The following is a 16841-nucleotide window of genomic DNA, read 5'->3' as shown; positions in this document are numbered from 1 at the left end:
TCATTCAATATAAAATAATAACTGGCCACACTGAATATGATTCTTTACTCATGTAATGTTGCAAATTTAGACAGGAATTGGGGAAACTGCAAGGGAACAGAGATCATAGGTGAAAATTTAGTGGCGTATGATATAATTAGCCCATGACAGTGCCAAATCCAGCACAGACTTACAGCAGTGTCCTGTGAGACCAACAGCTGGATGCTGTGCTAGCTGGCAAACTGCACCTTGCAGGGAGGGTGAGGCACCTCTGAATGGCAAGGCTGAGCAGGGAGCTCTGCCAGTGCAAAACCCTGGCAAGGAGGCGCCTAATTCCTGCCATCAGCTACCTAAGGTAGGCCAGTGCCAGACTTTCCTCAGAGGTGCGCAGTGGGAGGACAATGGCAATCATCACAAGTTGCAGCACAGGAAATTCTGTCTAGATACAAGGACAAAAATGTTCACAGTGGGGCTAATCCTACACTGGAAGAGGTTGCCCAGTGAGGTTGTGGAGTCTCAATTCTTGCAGATATTCAAAGCTCAGCTTTGCATGGCCTTGAGAAGTTTGTTGTACTTGACCATAGTTTGAGGAAGAGGTTGGATTGGATGACATCCAGCAGTCTCTTCTGACCTACATTATCCTGTGCTTCTGTGAACCACTGTCCAGAGTCTGGGATGCTCATGGAGAAATGCAGTTAGGAATATTTGTTTATTTGGAACCCCTCGCCAACAAGTATCTCCCAAAAAAAAGCCCTGTAACCCACAAAAAGGAAAAACAAAGGATTGCAGTTACTTTTAAAACTTGTGACAGTGATGATGCCAGTACTATATGATATCATGCTGTCTTAAGCAGTTGCCCAAGAAATGGCTATCCTCAGTGACCCGAGTGGATCCAACCAAGTACAAGACAACCACCAAGAAATGATTCTGAAGACAGACTCAGGGACACAAAGGAGCCTAGGCCTGTGATGAAAGGTTAATATCTCCTTCTAAGAACAGCAGTCTTCACATCTGGTTCTGGACTGTCTTTTGCATGGGCTCAGATGGAGAAACAGATATGGAGATGGGGATATGCCAAGCTTTATTCCCTTCCCAGCTCTGCTGTAGCCCCCAGGCTGCTGTCACATTGCCCCTCATTGCTCCCTTCCTGGCCCTTTGACTCATATATAATTTATTCCGCCAAGATAATTTATTCTGCCAGGATAATAAATTATCCTGCTTCAACAACAAGCTCCAAGCTTCTTCCCCTCCCACAGCTGGCCTGCTTGTTAGCCTGCTCTCTTGGCAAACATACACTCGAGCTTCTCCAGACTGAGAAGACCTAGTACTGAGGCTTCCCTAACTACCAGCAAGCACCCTAACCACTGTGAGCCATTAACTAAAAAAAAACCCAGACAGTAGTGCCATCCCCATTGCCTTCTCCATCATAACCAAGGTCTGTTTTCAAAGAGCTTGGCCCTTGCCAAGCTCTGCAGGCAGCCAAATGCCATCCGTGGGCGTTAGGTGCGCTCTGGGAACAGGCAGTGGGATGGGCCCGGAGGGAGTGGGGCTGAGAGCTGCCAGCTTCCTGTATCCCGCCCTTCCCAGGACCCAGACACAGAGCCATGTGGGCTGTGGTGCTTCTGGCCAAGAAGCAAAGCAGAGCTGGAGGTGCCTAGGGCATGTTGGGACCCCCCTTTTGAGTACAGGCAGCCCCAAACTTTGGGAGCAGCTGCAGAGAGTCTTCTTAGATTGTTGCTTTGGAGACAGGTGGTCACCTGTCGTGCTGTTCTCAGCCTCAAGCCCTGTGACACAGTGTACGCACCTAAAGCTTCTTTGGACTTTCACACTCACATCCACTGCTTTGCTTGGAACACGTTTTGGCCATCGTATCACCATCTCAAACACTCTATAATCTATTTCTTCTCTCTCCTATTAAACTCTCTCACCTACTGCCCTTTCTGCCCTGCCATGGTGCTCTTCTGTCCAGGTTGTTCATGCACTTTTTCCAGTGTGTATCTTCTCTCCATACAGCTCCCCTGCAGACTTCCCTGAGCATGGCAGGACTGGTACTTCCCAGATGCTCTGGTTCTGTGACCAGAGGCAGTCCTGGCACTCCAATTGGTAATGTACCCCACAAGACCCACAGACTGCTTCAGAGAGACCCCAAGGAGCTGATAGATCCGTCAAACTAGTAGAAATAACTTCAGGTCTAGACTGAGAAAAAAACCCAGCCCCTACCAGAGTCTGACTCCAGACTTTCTCTACCAGCTCACCCTTTGCCTTCTGCTGTACACATCATGTGCTATCATTTCTTTTTTACTGTTTCCACACTTGTTGAAGTAGAGCATTACTGCAACCCCATGACAAAAGTAGCATGGACCAGAAGTGCGACCTAAGTTGTTTGTGACCACATTTAAGTATTAAAATGATTGTTATTTTTGTTCTTCAGAGGTTAAAATAATGCCTTTCAAATTCTTCTTCTGTCAAGAGTGTACTAAGACATCTTTTTGCAGATTAAACCTTGTGCTTTTCCACTTTGAGAAGGCACATAAGGCATTGGTCTTTCAGTATCCCCATCCGAGTTTCTTTTGTGGTACTCACTTATAAATCCTTCCATCCTTGACACTTGGATTACAGCAAAGCAGGGAATGAGTCAGAATCTTAGTCTAGGAAATTACCTAATCCCCTTGTCACAGAGCATGATATGTGCCTACTTCTTCAATTACTTTGTCTGTCACTCTTCTTGACAAAACTGATATTGCTTGGAAATATTTTGACATTAAAACAAATTTATTTAAATGAAAATCACACCCAGACTCCTACTTCACAGTTGCCTATTTTGGGGTCCTATTTTTAAAAATATCCTGAATCTCCATGTGCTTCTTCCGTTGTTCTTCAGTGATGAACCCTTCATAGTACAAAATATTCATGAATAGTACTCTTTTACTATTGAAGGCCAGGAGATTACAATCTACTGTACTCTACCCTATAAGACTCCAACTAGAAGTTATAAGGACAGAGTAAAAACTGAGTTTTCCTCTTTTGAAATGGCACATTATCTATTAATGAAGAGTGACACAATTCAAAGAAACTGCAGGATGAAACAGAAGGGCTGGAACACTCTAGACAATGGCAGGAACGATATCACACAGGTACTGGAGAGGGTGACACAGGGACATCCAGATAGGGTTACCCAGAGACAACACAGCACTAGCAAAACTGGCATGTGGCCAGAGATACCAAGCCTACTTATCCCACTACAGAGCAAGCATGTTTTTCTCTTCAGTGCTCAGTGATCTGGCTGGATTTACCATCTTGGGCTTCACGCCAACGATGCCAGATGTGAGCGTACCCGCTCTGCAGTCCTCATACTGGGAAAGCAAGGAGGGTCCCAAGGGGGCTGTGTAAGTAGTCAGCTGGAGTCCAGCATGGCTCCTTAAGATTAAGGCTTTGTTATTACCAGGGTGAAACAGAAGAAGGTGGGAAAGACTGGGAGAGTGGGGGAATAGGAAGGAAGGAGGAACAGGATTACCCCATTTAAAGCTGGTGAGCTCAGTTTAAGTATGCTGCTTAATTTTGTCCTCCAAGCCTGCAGAGAACCCTCTGGCAGACCGGAACTGGCTCTGCAAGCAGTGGAGCTGTGCATGTGTGATACTCCTACTAAACCAGTAAGTGCTGCTGATCCCCAGCTGGCTCTCCTGTCCAGTAGAATAATGCCCCAAAACTCCAGCAGGTAATTGAATGTTAACTGCCCTGGTAATTTATGGTGCACAGCTGGTGTTATAACCATGTAGCAGAGAAGCATCAGGGTCAACTACCAATGGGATACTTTTAAAAACCTCAAAAACCCCAAAGTCTCAAGTGCTTTCCTATTAACCTGGGAAGCTACATTATATTTTCTGTGTGTTTATGATGGGCACTATTTTCCACTTATTGGACTTCCTATGGCTGTCATACAGCACACAGACACATAGGTGTAACACGTCTATTGGTACTTGTAACATGGTACTTGTACCTGGCCTTGATCACTAGTAGATCAGTGGGAGACTTCCCTCCAGGCTTCACAAGGGATCTGGTCCTCTCTTTTCTTTGTGCACAAACAGTGTGGTGTCCCCATCCCTCCAGTGCCAGGCCTTGGGGCTTAGCCTTGAAAAGTGTCCCTGAGGCTGCAGATGCCTGGACAACCCATTCCGCAAGCATAATTTGAGAAATGTCCTTGTGCAAGCTTTGTCTCAGCTTCAACTGTGCTAGGTGGTAAAGCATTCTCCTGCCTCAAAACAACTCCACTCAAGTGGCCTGAACAATACAGGGATCTGGAGAAATTATAATGATCTTCTCAAAGTATAATTGTCCTGTCCCTCTTCTCATATCAATCCTTAAACTGCACACTAAGCAGAAGAGTGGGCAAGCCAGTGCAGAAAATCCCACAGAATAGACACCACTGAAATCTACCTCTTGCACTACTAAAATACTTATAACTTCTTAGAGTAAATGTCAAATGGCAGACTAAGATGGAAGAACATATTTTTTTACTGTAACATGCTTAGCTAATTCCATTAGAAAAGTGTACACTGTGAATTCCAGTTATATATCACCACTATGGCTCTGCTGTGCCTACCATTAATTGTCAAAATACACTAATAACCTCCCTTTAATTCTGCCATATTTTCCATTGAAGCAATTGGAAGTTTTTACATTCCTTTGACTCTGTATTTTTTTGTGGAAAAAAACCCACAAAAAACAAACAACAACAACAAACTAACAAAAACCCCCATAAAAACAAAACAAAAAACCAAAACAGCATAGCTGTTATAGCTACTTAATAAGTAACTACTGCATACAATTTTATAACTATATTTTTATAGCTATACAGTAATAACTAGATACTTATATAATACAGTTAACTACAAAGTTAAATAGCAGTTATAGCTATATAGGAATATTAAAATTTTACTGGGTTGATTTAATATTTGCCAGTGAATTTGCTAGAATGATTTACATGCACTGCATGTCTCCTCTCTTAGCTGTGCTCAGAAATCAAGTGCAGGCTGAAAAACTTTGGCTAAATAACACAGAGGTTAACAGTGATGGGACTGAACCAATATGAGAATCTTCTGGCCCATCTTGAACAGGAAGCAAGGTGCCAAGGTGTTTTTTGCTAATCCCATAATTGTTTCAACACTGAAGTCCATTTTTTCATGCTGTGCAAACACTGAAGAGATCTCCAGAGCACATGCAGTTCAGCCTTACCAATGGAGCAGAATCCATCCATGTGTGACAGATGTTGGTCTAATCAGTTCCTACAAACCTCCAGTGAAGGAGATTTAAAACACAGCCTGCCTGGTGCCTAGCCACTAGATATTCCTTTTTTCATATATAATTTAAATCTTCTTTTCTGCAACTTAGAATATTGTTTTATACACATCCCAGTGGTCATGTTAAACATGTAGTTACTCACTGATTTCTTTAAAACAACCTTTAAGCTGCACCAATGTTTTTCCACTTCACGACATCCTATGCTGATTTATACTAGCTGAGCAGCTGGCCTTCAGTTTTAAAAGACCTGTTCTGCCAGCACCAGGCACTTCAAGGGACTGACATGGCAAATCAAGATTTATGTGTTTATGCTTAAGTGTTTGTGATTCTAATGTGCTTATTTTGATAGTGACAACGAGCCATTGTGAGCTTACAGCTCTGCTGGTGCCCTGTATAAACCAACCGGTTGAGGATGGATTGTGTCCTCCAACAACACATAGCAAGATGGGTTTTGCACTCTCAGAAAAAGTACCGGGTCATTCTTGCATCATGTTCTCAGTTTTTCTCCCTCTAATACAGTTAAATTCACCTTAAAAACAAGGGAGGAAGAAAGAGAATAAGAAATTTGTTTTCACACAACAGGATTTTTAATTCCAGCCAACATGTCAGCTGAGAGTTTTTGCTTTCAGTAATGGTCTACGCTGTTTCTTACAGAGGCCTGATGCATTTATTTCATGTCAGTGGTCAATCTGTAGGAAATTCTTGCAAACATTCCTGATTTCACATGGAAAGGGACTTCTCTAGTCTATGAGACAATGAAAAAAAACCAAAACACACTCATATCACCTTGGAAATCAATGGAAATCAATTCTCCTAGGAATTCTGTTCACAGAAAATACAACCCAGAATCAAGTAATATTGTTGTCTTAATGGCTTAAGATTTATCTTGAACTCATTACCTGAAATAACTAAGGACTGGATGACCTAGATAAATGAGTGAAATTGTGTGACCCAAGTTAGCCTCCACCACACCTCCTGGCTGTTGGCATAATTTGGCTCATATGGGATGCAATAATAATGTCTCTGGACCTCATAGGGAAGGGAAAAATGAGAAAAACTATGGGGACAGTGGGAATGCAAATAAATATTTGAAAATAGGAGAAAATAGCATCAGAATGAGATCCTTTTAATATACTAAGAATTTCAAAAGACAAAACAAAATGTGCTGCTCTCTTCTGGCCTGGCATGGCTTGTCCTGAAAAGAATAAGCTCACTGCCTTTCTAGGCACTGGTACATGGAACTGCTTTTGAGGTAATGACAGCAAAGGGAGAAGCACAAGGAATTATTTGCAAGACAGCGGTTTTATAAACTTTAACATGGAGCTTGCCATTGGTTGCAGTGTGGGACACAATAGCATGAAGCTGGCTGACAAAGAAGCTGACAAGGGAAGAGTAGAAAGAAATGAGGTCTAAGAAGCTGGTCCCTGGGTTGGTGCTAACACAGGAGGGTTAAATGGAGGGAATTTTTCTTGGACTGCCTGGGCAGATCATTTGCCCTAGGAATCAAAGTGTGAGCAGAATAATCGATATATAACATAGGTTTACTTCCTAAGTATTGTAAGGAAAAAGGCAGGATTGTTTTGCTTAGGGATGAACCAAAATAACATGTAGAAGAGAGATTTGAAAGTAGACAACTAGTACTTGACTTTCCTTTGCATCAGATGTGCCAGCAGGAGACTGGAAACTGTCTCCAAAATCAGAGTGAACTTGCATGAACATTCAGTGCTTCTTGTGGACACATTGTTCTTCAGACTGTAGTCAGGGTTATAGCCAGCACTCAGGGTGTTGGTGCAACACAGAAGTTCAAAGAGAGTTTAAGAGGTAGATCAACAACAAAGAAAGCTTTGAGGGAATTTATGGCCTGGGAGTAATGGAAGAACCAAATAATGAAGCAAAGGATAAGCCCAGTGCTGGAGGAGACTTAAACAAGAGGAAGATAAATATGCTTGATAAATATCAGGTTGATAACCAGGGATTTTGTTAAAAGTGTTGAGCTAGGGTTGAATGCCACATCAGGAAGGAGGGGGAGCAGCAGGAAACTTAATTAATGAGAGGGAATCTCTGAATGAAAATACAAGTCACTGAGAGGAAGACAGGGAGGAGAGCCAGAAGGCAAAGCAGAGGGTTGCTAAGGCTGGGTGGTATCAGGTGTGATGTTCATCACAGCAACATACAGTAGGAAGAAAAGTCAGAGGGAAGATATGAAACAAAATGACAAAAGCGGGGAGAAGAGTACAGCTACAGGGGGGAACCATTGCTTTTCATTCAGCTTCCCTCTTGAGTAGAAGAATTTATCACTGAAATTTATCCTTTGTGTTTCATGTAATTGTGGCTCAATTTGTGATATTTCTTCACAAACAACAACTTCGGTAAATACTCCCTTAACACTACTCTGTGCTGTGTTTGCTGAGGTCCTTCACAACATGGAGTGGTAAAGCCAGCTAATTGCTGTACAAGCAGGGTGGAGTCACCAAGCAGTGTTGTTACTGAGTGGCAACTCACAGTGTGGAGCTGCTGAAAATTAGTCATGTTTTAGTAGTGTAACTGCTACTTTTCCTGATACTAAATGCTCTCTGACACGCCAAATTTACTGCTGACTATAAACAAAACTTTGTAGCCAATTTCTGAACTGGCACAAAAAAGAAGAATTTAAAAATGCAAGTTCATAAATTTTGTCATTATAACTGTGTAAATTACATTCCTGATCCCATCAGGTGCTCCCTCTCATAGTGCCAGGCTCCCAGTTTCCATGTCTCCTGCCACAGAGCCCCATGACTCTCCCAGGCTCCAGTTCACTGCGGTCAGCCAGGATTATCTCATGGTCCTGACTCATTCTCAGTTCTTCTGCCTCCACGAGCATAGTGGTGTCCATTAGCAAACAGCCTTGCTAAGGCAGAGCCTGGTTACTCAGAACAAAGGCAAGGCAGAGAAAAAGGCTCCACAACAAAAGAGCTATCTATATCAGTTTATCTCTCTGCCTCCCACTAAGGCTGACTGATGGCTGCTCCTCTGGACTCCAGAACCTCTCCCCACTTTGTTCTGTGCCCAGTGGCAGCTCCAGACAGCTGACTGCTTCCCCTTGGGAACAAATTCTTGACTGTTTGCTGATCTCTGGATTTGTAAGTATCTAAACCAGCAAAGAAGAACCTAGAGCTTTTCACTGAGCAGCATATAGGATGCTCAAATGGAGCAGTGTCTCAGTGATTGCCAAGACATTGTTGTATGTAAAGTCGCTGTACAACTGACATGTTTTGGTCTTCTGATAGTCCTACCTAATTAGAGCAATGCTGGCTAGTTAGGAAGCAACCTCCTACCCCTCTAGAAGTCAAACAAATAAGCTTAATTTCCAAGGGTACATTTAAATTGCAGAGAACATAATGCAGAGATCCCCAAGCTAGCACTGAGCTGATTTGGCAAGTCACACAGCACAGCAAAGTACCGTGTGGATATGCCAAGCAGGACTGCAAGGCAGAATAATCATGTTCAGCTGGCACAGCACTCAGGGCTACACCATGTCTGGTTCAGTGCAGGTCTGCATGGAACCTCTGCACTGTTTCCCAGCATTTCAAGCTGTGGGAGTAAATAATACTGCAGGAGCATAGATGTCTTTGTGCACACCCTAAATTGCTGATCAGATTCTTAGATTATTACATGGCAACTCCACTCCATTCCAACCTCTCTCTTTTAATCACTGAGAAAAAGTCATGCAGTTCTGATCTATTTTACCTTCATTTTGTTACACTTCTCATCTGAGACACTTGCAATCTCTTAACCTCTACTTTCATGCATTGATTTTTTTAAGCCTAACCTTGAGAAAGGCATATAACACTAGCCCTCAGATATCTGCACTTATTCTGACCCCTTCCTTGCCTCCAATGTATCCCAAAGCCTTTTGAAGAAAAAGTTACCAAAAAAATAAGTATTTTACTCAGATAAAATTATACTCTGGTATTAGACACAAACGATTAACAGTTTTAGCATCAACCTAGATTAGTCACCCCAAAATTCAAGAAACCATTCCTTCTAGCAGGTCGTAGCAGAGCAAGGAACAGGAAACATGAGAACATTTGCCATCTTGCAAAGTTTTTGTAGCATTGACTGTGTTCTTGAAAAGCAGCCAGCAATCCATCCCATCCACTTGTAAATGTTCTGCAGCTATTTTCTTAATAACTCAAGGATGATGGATGAGTGTAAGGTTGGGCAGCTTTGTTTGATAGCCTAGGGGAGAGAGAGGGAGGGAGAGAAACAAGTATCAGCAAATAGATTGTGCAACAGACAAATAAAAAGAATTACACAATACACTACATTTTAAATAACCCTTCTGGAATGTTGTCATTTTCACAAATTGATGTTGCTTAGAATAATTCACCAGCTAATCTACCAATAATTTCATTTAAAGAGAGACAAATGGGTCCAAATCATTGCACCCAATAGTGCTTAAAAGTGTCAACAATCCAGAGCACTGTTTACAATACATTGCATTTTCTAAAAAGAGACAGTCCCTTCATTTCAGCCTCCTATTGCCTTCAGAGCTTGAGCAGCAACTCAGGAAAATGGGCTCAAATATGAGGTGGAGGGGAGTCCTGAGACCTTTCCACAAGTCGGAGTCCTTTTGGAGTCATTTTTGTTAAGTGTTTAATTCTGTGATTTTTCAAACCGCTAAGAGACACAGAGCAAAAACTTCTGTGGCCCAAATTTTCACAACAGGTAAGTGAGAAACACAGACACTGCTGTCAGTAGACATAAATTTAATAGAAATGGGGACTGCCCCTAAGCTTGGTAAATAGTGATATTGTCAAGACTGTGAAAGTTCATTCAAATCTCTTATGAATTCTTCTAGTAAATATTAATGATTTACCTTCTGCTCAAAGACAAAGATGTGACAGAATTTCCTTCAACTCTTGTAACTTCTAATCTGTTCTTCTTTCCATTCCCACTTCTTGAACTCAAGCATCTTCCTCATTCTATGATCACCAGAGCAAAATATGCAAATAATGAAAACAACTCTAGTATGAATTGTGTTTTTTTTAATAGAAGCATACATTTTGTAATTAGGAATGTGTGGAAGAATTATGGGAACCATAATGATTTCAGGTCTGTTACATCTATGCAAACCAGCAGAAGTTATGGACAAAGAAATGGTCATGTATAATACAGCACAGACCACTGGTTTCGTCAAGCAAACCTCCGGTGGGAAGGTCAGCACCTACAAGTCCTTTTGATGTTTGGGCTGGGCTCAGTGTTTGACATAATTAATACACTTTTTTCAAACCCAGAAAACATTGTATTCATGTCTTGATGAAGAAGCATCCCAATACATATGCAAAGGGTACTAGAGCACACACTTATTAAAATCACCATCAAAATGCCTATTGACCTCAGCTCTGACATCAGGAGTCTCTGTGTGTATGAGAACAGATGTCTGTGTGAACTATGTGAACTGAAGTTCACTTGCAGTAAAAGAGAAGTTTCTGATAAATGGAGGAAAATGTTTTTTGAAGAGTTTGTATCCCCTGTGCAGCACAGTACAAATGCACTATCGGCTAAAGTCAGTCTTTAATCTGGTAGCAGCTCTGAACTCCTGACTGACAATATTCACACAGAGCAGCTTCTGCAGGGAGCGTTTGCCAAACTCTCTCCCTATGGAAAAACTCCACCTGACATCCTCCATGACTAAGATTTGGGAAGGCGATCTTCACCCCACATGTCATGATACCAAAGTCCAGATATTACAGCAGATTGTAAAAGAACACAGGTGGCTATGAATTAATCTGACCTGTCCCCTACTCTCTGCCCCGGTCAGTCATGGCATTTCAAGCATAGTTGAGGTTTTTTACCTTTGAGACTCTTCATGGCCACTACAAAAAACCACAGAAAGTTGCAAAGTGAAGACTATGATCAGCCTCAGCTCTCTCAGACACAGTCCTCTGAGATACAGAAATCACTATGGTAAGGAAAAATTGTTTTGGGCTGTAGTAAGAACTTTTTTAGAGCTCTGAATCTGTGGAATGAACTTTCCCATAAGCCGAAGACCACCACAAACCACAGGACTTCATTCCAACTGCATTTGACCTTGTATTTCTAACAATAATAAAAAGAAATGTGCTGGCTGGTATCCCACCAAAAGAGACTGCTGTGGAAGGCCCACCCCCGCGGGGTGGCTGTTGGGCACATCACAGCATGTACACCCACCACCGCTGCAAAGCACATTGTGGAGGCTGAGTGGAAGATCAGGGTGTATATGTGAACAGAGGCTAATGAGTGTAAGCAAATATCCTTTAACTCTACAAACTTTTGAAAGAGAAAAGTGCTTCTAGAGACTTCCAGCTAGTGTGTTATTTCTGCTGTTCACCATCTTCAGCTATCCATGAGAAAAATCAGTGTTGTCTGAGGAAGGACTGAAAAAGTTATCTTCGCTTTTGTCCTGCTCGAAGCACAGCTTTTATAACACTGACAGATCAAAACAATTTATATTACAGTGCATTGGTCACACCAAAATGACAACTGGTTTTACTCTTGTTTTTCCCATCTATGCAGCTCAGGAGTAGAGGGCAAGACTCACATCTACTTTTTGGGGTATGGAAGCTGAAAGGATTAGACAGTATGTTGTCAGACAATTTAAGTGCCCTAATACATATCCAACATGCCTTCTGCTAAATACCCAATTAAATGCTCTATGAATTTGAGTCTAGAAGGCAGGGGTTCCTCAGTCCAATACCATGTTTAATTCATCCCTCATTACCATAATATTGAATATTATAGCAAAAAGTAATCCAGTAATTACAGTTTTCCTTTTCAGATCTACTGGAATTCATTGATGCAGTTGACAGCAAAACAATCCTGAGATTTCTCAAAAGCAAACCAACTTGGCTTTGTGTCTTCATTTGTAAATGCTTTTACTCATATAAAAAAGTTAATACTAATTTCTGAAAAACATCATGTGAATCATGTTTTGTAAGATCCTTAAAGAGCTTTGACTACCTCAGCATTAAACACAGAGAATCCTACTTGGGCAATAATAATGTCACCTCTTTCTTTCTAAGGAAGCCTGTTTGACTTGACAAAACATGTATTGTCAAATGCATGACAGGCACAGATGACTTGGGAGATAACACAGTACAAGCAGTCATAAGGTCTGAAACTCAGGTAACTACCAGAAATTCCCATATGACTTTTATTTTTGTGCTATATTTCCTGTGAATTTGTTCTTTCAATATATAAATAGTTACAGAAGTAGTTTAATGACAAAATCATAAGAATAACCTCACACTTGTAACTCTCAAGGTTTTTGCTTGTACATCATATCACTCCACCCAGTTTCCTTTTACAACTGTAGCTACTCTAAGACAGTTGTTGTGTATATGAGCATATAGTGACTATAGCTGATCTCGTTGGAGACTTTTAACATTATCAAACACAAGTAATAATAATAATAATAATAATAATAATTAATATCTACCTGTCATATCTGACTTCTTCAGGGAAGAACTAAAATCAAAATTATAACTCTTGTGGGAGTCTGCCAAAACTAAGGGAAAAGCTAGAAATACACTCTTCTGTAATCAGGTCAACTTACCTCATAGCACTTGTAAAGGCATGAATCACATTATGTTCCCTTGGCATTTCTGTGATTGCCAACTTTTTATATGCAAACATTGTAAAGAGCTTTGAAAACAATTAGGATGAATTCATAGCTCCCAGTAAGGTTGGACATACCCCACAGGGCTGGTCTGGCAAACCCCTCCATGTCAGTCCTGAGGGGTCACCTGGCTGCATCCTGAGGGTGCATTAGGGCAAGCCCTGCACATCACCATCTCCCTCGGTTCATGGTTTACTGAAGGAAACCCGCAAAACAGTCAGAAAGTGAGATGCAGCAGGTCACTGTGGAGTCCCACCACACACAAACATGCAAGGACAGCTGCACACACCACCCGAGTGTATCACAGAGTCTGTCCTTCTCTCTTACCACATGGCCTTGCTTCTGCTTGAGGCTGCCCATGTGCTTTTATGGGCCTGTACTTCACCTATGCTGAGACAAACATGCATGAATTATTCAAAGGTATCTGTAAAATTTGGTTTAAAAACTGTAAAATAACGATCTGGTGACAGGCTGGTCATACCTCCCATGGTTTTATTGCCTCAAACAAAGCTGGAGAATCAGCAAATGTTTTAGTTTAGTTTTTCATTGAACCAACAACGAAGAAGTCTATTATTTTTGATGCTTCATCTGTGAGCAGCCAGGTCTGCAGAAAGTACTTCTGCCATGTCCCTGGGCTACAAAAGGGCAGATACCAGCCAAGAGGGGCAACACTTGGGCATTGCCCCTGATAAGGTCAACAGAGCTGCCCTCTGGCATTGGCACTTGGATCGGCCTGGATGCATTTCTCATTTGAAGGCCAATTCTGACACCACTGATTTAACAAGAGTTTGTGGTGGGGCATGTTCAGACTGCCAACACATTAGGAATAATGCTAATGATATTATATGTTTTGTCTGCATTAAGGTCTGGTGCTTAGAAAATAAACATCTTGGCTTTGCCTCAATGTTTATCTCAATAAATACCTCAGCTTTGTCTCAACAATTATCTCTCCACAGCAGACCATTATCCAGTAGCAACATATAATTCCATTAACAGTACTGTTTAAAATATATCCTCTTTGTGCTGCAGAGAAAGGAGCTCTATGTGGGAAATTATCAGGAGCCTGGTGTATTTTTGGAATTAAAAGAGAAATTAAGTCACTTGGGCTATTTCTTATCCACTTAGTTTTTGTTTTTCTATTTCTTGTTTTACACAATACAAGCACTCTCTGGCTTGTGAGGAGATTGCAATTGGAGAAATCTGGAAGGCTCCCAGGGAAAGCATATTTTAGGGCAATCCTGTGCCACGGGCTACTGCAGGTGACAGTAACTGATAATGGTCCAACATATTACCTGATTCTGCTTCAAACTGATGACAGGACTTTAGAAACAGGTTGAGCTTCTTTGTATCTTCAAAGGAAAACGTGTGAGAAGCTTCTGTGGATAATTGTTAAATATTAACATCATGTTGACATTTAAATCTTATTACACGCAAGTCAGTAAGGCACCTAGAAGTCAGCAGGGTACTTAAAGAAAAAATCATCTCAGTAATTTTGGAGCTGGTGCAGGAGCACTGTGGGAGTAGACACTGCCATGGCTACAGTGCTCCGTGCAAATGGCCCAGGCAGCAGCATCTGGAAGGTAACAGCTCTCTATTATGCATCAGTCTTTTTGTCTGCATTCTGTACTGAGCCAAATACACAGTTAGCACTTAGCAAATATGCAGTAGGGTAAATTAAATGGAAGAGGATCTGTTCTAATATGCATTAGTACAAGTCCAGAGAAATTCTATTAAGGTTGCAGAAGTAAATGAGATCAGAACCTGGCTCATTGTGTTAATGACCAGTTAAATTTGGCAAAGATCTGAAATAGTAGGACGTCTCTGAGGGAAAAGGTTGCAGTGATGGAAAGAGGCTGAAGAGGAATGGATGGTGGAAAAACTGAAGAAGTAAAACCTCAGTGCGGATGGAAACAATACATGAGGGCTGCAGTCAAAATCACTATGGCTAGATCCAGTAAAGGAAACTGGTGTCTAGAGGGGGGAAAAAAGGAGGAGGGATGCTCAGACTATTTGAGGCACTTGCAACCTGATGTTTTCCAAACACATGTGGTACCTCACTATCAAACCTCAGCATTCCTGGGCTTCTGTGCAGCCTACACTCACCACCATGTCACACATACTGAGCTATCGGTACCTACTTCATGCCCACAGCTGAGTGGCATCCACAGACTAGGAAACACAATACCAAAGTCTCACAAAGGGCTCAGTCTAGTCGATGCACTCTGAATACACCTCGGCATTGAATTTCATGCAGAACATCAAAGATAGGGTCCTGTGAATTGTGGGGGAGTCCAACATTCTAAAATAACCAGCAATTTGCTTTTATCAGCTTTGGGACCTAATACTGGTGGCACAAGCCACAGGAGCAGACAGCATGCCCTAAAGCAAAGAGCTATCTCCACCCTCATCTGTCACGGGGCACCAAACAAGGCTCCTGCACTGCTGCATCATGGGTCTGGGGAGATGGGGGTGGAGGTTGCTCTGTAGTCTATGTTACAGCAGGATGAGGAGGTTTCTTGTGGTTATTTAGAAAGGTTCCCTACAGGAATAGTTCTAGTGATACTCCCCATCTCTTCCAGGAACAAGGAGATAGATGACAATGTCACCTGGGCTGACATTAGCTTACAGGCCACTGGTATAGCTAGGCACACCCAGCAAATTTGGCACTTGCTCATTAATTAGGAGAGATGAGATAGAGGTCCTCCTCCATAGCTCTATGTTATCTCTACTAGGCAGACAAAATTAAAGTAAGTCTAAGAAATGTGATTCAGCCTTGTGGTTCAGGAGCACAGGTGGGACAGAAGGCTCTTTGTTTCTATTCCTCTTTTGTATTTTATCTGATGTGAAGCACTTGGATAGCTCAGTGAGCAGGGACAGACCCAAAGTCACATGAAATGATGGAGCAGTCAATAATGAAGAAGTCATGTCCCGGAGAAGGAGAATGTGACATGTTTGGCAAACTGCACCTAAGCAACAAATTTTTGATACGAGTTTCAGTACAGCCAAAAGTAAAGTCATTCATTGGAGGACAAATCTTTCAGGTTGTCCTCACAGGTTAGTGGAGTCCTCAGAAGCAGTGACTCTGCTGGGAGGCCAGGGCAGATAACCCAACAGGAGAAAATGTTTGCTTCAACTAAAGGGCTAGAGGAATCCTTGTGTGTATGAATCTGGGAACTCTAGATGCTATGGACAAAGTCTCTAACTGGTCTCCGTTTAAAAGTGTCCTGGCCTCACATGTACACGTCAAGAGTAGACGATTCAGAAGAGAGTTCACTGAATGACTGAGGACTAGAAAATGTCTTACAGCAAGAGTTTCCAAAAGCTGGAGCTCTTCAGTAGAGAAAAGGGAAAGGCTCATACAGGTATAATTTATGAGTATCTGTATTTCACAGAATCATAGAATCAACTGGGTTGGAAAAGACTTCCGAGATCATCAAGTCCAACCGTTGATCCAACACCACTGCGGTTGCTAGACCATGGCAATAAGTGCCACATCCAGTCTCTTCTTAAAAACCTCCAGGGACAGAGAATCCACCACTTCCCTGAGCAGCCCATTCCGATGTCTGATTACCTTCTCTGTAAAGAAATTCTTTCTAATATCTAAACTAAACCTCCCCTGGCACAACTTCAGACCATGCCCTCTTGTCTTGCTGATAGTTGCCTGGGAAAAGAGACCAACACCCACCTGGCTACAGCCTCCTTTCAAGTAGTTGTAGAGAGTAATGAGGTCTCCCCTGAGCCTCCTCTTCTCCAGGCTGAACAGCCCCAGCTCCCTTAGCCTCTCCTCATAGGACTTGTGCTCCAGTCCCTTCACCAGCCTTGTTGCTCTCCTCTGGACCTGCTCCAGCACCTCAATATCCTTCCTGAACTGAGGGGCCCAGAACTGGACACAGTACTCAAGGTGTGGCCTTACCAGTGCTGAGTA

The 16841-nt window shown here is 42.2% G+C and overlaps 1 long non-coding RNA gene across 1 annotated transcript in view; it reads right to left on the bottom strand.

Annotated features, from left to right (window-relative positions):
* Positions 1–4909: 4909 nt before the first annotated feature.
* Positions 4910–16841, bottom strand: part of LOC108501920 — a 15299-nt gene continuing 3367 nt past the window's right edge. Inside the window, exons 2-4 of the long non-coding RNA XR_001876931.1 lie at positions 14209–14292; positions 10136–10241; positions 4910–9495 (exon numbers count right to left, since the gene is read on the bottom strand). This is a non-coding gene — a long non-coding RNA (uncharacterized LOC108501920). The remainder of the gene's footprint in view (positions 9496–10135; positions 10242–14208; positions 14293–16841) is intronic.

This window comes from Lepidothrix coronata, unplaced genomic scaffold (assembly GCF_001604755.1).
Source record: "Lepidothrix coronata isolate B3197 unplaced genomic scaffold, Lepidothrix_coronata-1.0 Scaffold0, whole genome shotgun sequence".
Classification (NCBI taxonomy): domain Eukaryota; kingdom Metazoa; phylum Chordata; class Aves; order Passeriformes; family Pipridae; genus Lepidothrix; species Lepidothrix coronata.
Note: the sequence above shows the minus strand (reverse complement) of the source record. Positions and strands in the feature narration are given on the sequence as shown.